The sequence below is a fragment of the Trachypithecus francoisi genome, unplaced genomic scaffold, assembly GCF_009764315.1.
Source record: "Trachypithecus francoisi isolate TF-2019V2 unplaced genomic scaffold, Tfra_2.0 Lachesis_group9, whole genome shotgun sequence".
Lineage (NCBI taxonomy): Eukaryota > Metazoa > Chordata > Mammalia > Primates > Cercopithecidae > Trachypithecus > Trachypithecus francoisi.
In genome coordinates, this window is record NW_022681474.1 from 74,332,001 (window position 1) to 74,335,266 (window position 3,266).

At 46.2% G+C, this 3,266-nt stretch overlaps 1 pseudogene across 1 annotated transcript; it reads right to left on the minus strand.

Annotated features, from left to right (window-relative positions):
* Positions 1–1,343: 1,343 nt before the first annotated feature.
* On the minus strand, positions 1,344–3,050 carry LOC117082741 (annotated as a pseudogene). The gene has a single exon (XR_004436755.1). The product of XR_004436755.1 is annotated as a keratin, type II cytoskeletal 8-like (transcript).
* Positions 3,051–3,266: the final 216 nt, after the last annotated feature.

Consider the following 3,266-nt stretch of genomic DNA (forward strand, 5'->3'; position numbering starts at 1 on the left):
ATTAGCTGGGTGTGGTAGTGCATGCCTGTAATCCCGACTACTTGGGAGGCTGAGGCAGGAGAATTGCTTGAATTCGGGAGGCAGAGGTTGCAGTGAGCTGAGATTGAGCCATTGCACTTCAGCTTGGACAACAAGAGCAAAACTCCGTCTCAGAAAAAAAAAAAAGAAATTAGTGATTGAAACTAGGATCACCAATGTATGCCAGAGCCATTGGTCAAGTGATAAGGAGAGACAGGATGACAATGTATCCAATGCCAAGTCATCACCCCAAAGATTACTTGCTGGGTGAAGAACATAAACTACAACAGTGCAATGGTGAGACCTGCAATGTTTAACTCAGTGATTAATCTTAGCATCCATTTTTAGTCAACAACCAGATATCATGCACCTCCTGATGTATTACAATGTGGAGAACACACCATCACCTATCAAGTATTCTTGCTAAAAATATTTAACCTGAATCAAAACAAGCTTTAAACCTAAATTCTGTTTTGTAGGAAATACAAAGGGCAGAGGAAAGAGTTAAAACAATATCAAAAGGAAAAATTGGGGAAAATCTAGACGTGAGATGTTCTGTAAGTGTCTTCAGCATTTTAATGACATGAAAAGAGTGATGGGGGGCTTTATTAAAACAAAAGGGATTGAAGAGACGAACCAATTGCAATGCAATGTGTGGTATTTGATTAGAACATGATTTGAATAAACCAGTTTCAGAAGACATGCTGGAGATAATTGAGGAAATTTTGATATCAAAAGGATATTTTATTATATTAAGAAAATTACTATTAATTGTATTATGGATAATAATTGTATTATGTTGACAGGAACATTATTTGAGATAAGACATTATGATGTCTCTATTTTACTTAAAAGTATCTGAATACACCACTTTCTTCCTTAGAAAGAAAAAATAACTGTTCTTATTCCTACAAGATAAAGTCCAATCTTTTTACTGTGGTATTTAAAAAAAAAAATGCTTTAAATCTGGTCCCAATTTATGTCTCTAGACACTTGCTCTCATACAGCTTATGTTCTAGCCTCAGTAAATTTTTCACTGTTTTTGGTTTATACCACAAGCTATTTTTTTCCTACTCAAAATGCCCCACTCTATGTTCTCCATATAACTATTAAAATTTATACCATACATATGAACACATTTACATGTCCATACTCATCAAAGCAATATTGTATAATTCTAATGGTGGCAATGGTTATTAAAAACATATAAAGTGTAAACTTGAAGGATATATACCCACCATGGAGAAAAGGCATTGGGAGTCAAACTGTGAGAGGTTGTCAAAGGGGACTTGACTGTAAGTGTGCTACATTTTTTTTTTTTTTTATACAGTTGGCAGAACTAGCTGAGGTTTTATTTTGGACCAAAAAATGAAAATAAAAATAAGCAATTGAATTGTTCTGTAGCTGGAGGCATGGGCAAGCGGGGTCCCCAGGCAGTAAACTCCCCCGCGCGTGGGCTGAGGGCTAGGGCTGAGCCTCAGGTGGGTTCCCTGTTCCCTGTGCTCCCCTGCACAGTGGCCTCCCTTCCAGGCTCTGGGGCAGCGCAGAAAGGGTAGGCTGAGAGGGGCTGCCGCAGCTGTCACTTGGAGAGAACGTCAGAGGACTCGGACACCAGCTTCCCATCGCGGGTCTCGATCTTCTTCACAACCACGGCTGAAGGAGCTAGAGCCCGCGCCAGGGCCAAAGCTGGAGCCCAGGCCGTAGCTGAGGCCGGGGATTGTGAAGCCCCCATAGGCCGAGCTCAGACCACCTGCAAAGCTGCTCGTGGTCTTCCTATGAATATTCATGTTCTGCATCCCAGAGTCTAGCCAGCTCTTCTCGCCCTCCAGTAGCTTTCTGCAGGTGGCGATCTCGATGTCCAGGGCCAGCTTGACATTCATCAGCTCCTGGTACTCACGCAGCTGCCATGCCATGTCTTGCTTGGCCCGCTGCAGGGCGGCCTCCAGCTCGGACAGCTTGGCGTTGGCATCCTTGATGGCCAGCTCTCCACGCTGCTCAGCATCTGCCATGGCATCCTCCAGCGAAGCCCTCTGGCCTTTGATGCCCTCAGTCTCAGCCTGGAGCCGGCTGATGTTCCAGTTCATCTCAGAGATCTCAGTCTCTGTGCACCGCAGGTCATCCCCGTGCTTCCCAGCTAGCATTGCAGCTCCTCATACTTGATCTAATACATGCTCTCAGCCTCAACTCCGCTGCATTTGGCGAGCTCCTCGTATTGTGCCTTGACCTCAGCGATGATGCTGTCCATGTTCAGGGAGCGGCTGTTGTCCATGGACAGCACTACAGATGTGCCCGAGATCTGGGACTGCAGCTCCTGGATCTCCTCTTCATACAGCTACCCGAGGAAGCTGATCTCATCAGTCGGTGAGACTCCAGATCTATCTTGTTCATGTTAGCTTCATCCACATCCTTCTTGATGAGGACAAATTCACTTTCCATCTCTGTAGGCTTATTGATCTCATCCTCATATTTGTTCTTAAAGTCCTCCACCAGCCCCTGTACGTTGCCAAGCTCCCCCTCCAACTTCAGCTTCTCCTGGCCCAGAGTCTCCAGCTGCTGCCTAAGGTTGTTGAAGTAGCCCTCAAACATGTTGGGCATGTTGCTTCCAGTGGTCTTCTGCTGCTGCAGGAGGCTCCACTTGGTCTCCAACATCTTGTTCTGCTACTCCAGGAACCATACCTTGTCTATGAAAGAGGCAAACCTGTTGTTGAGGGTCTTGACCTGCTCCTTCTCCTGGGTGCTCACCTCCTGGATGTTGGGGTCCACCTCCAGGACAAGGGGGCTCAGCAGGCTCTGGTTGACTGCGACTGTGGTGATGCCTCTCATGCCGCTGGCCCCACCATAGCTGCTGCCCCGGCCATCCCAAAAGCTGCTACTGTCCACTCCAGAGAAGCTCAAGGAGCTGATGCAGGGCACCGGGCCCACTCATGTAGGAACGGCTGCTGAAGACCCGAGGGTCAGAGGTGGACATCTTGTAGGACTTCTGGGTCACCCTGATGGACATGGTGGAGGCAGGAGTGGAGGCAGGTGGGCCAAACCAGACGATGACCCCAGAAGGAGCAGAGAAGCTGCTTCTTGGTCAAGTGTGGTACATCTTTTAGAAAGAAGGAAGAGATTCTAGGAAATACAACTAAATGGCTAAACTTGTTAATTCAAGGTGTTGAGACTATGTGCTTATGTGTATCTTTAAAATTTTTTTCTAAAAGGTGCACATGTGTAGCTTGTGCTAGTTGAACCCCATCTTCCAATTT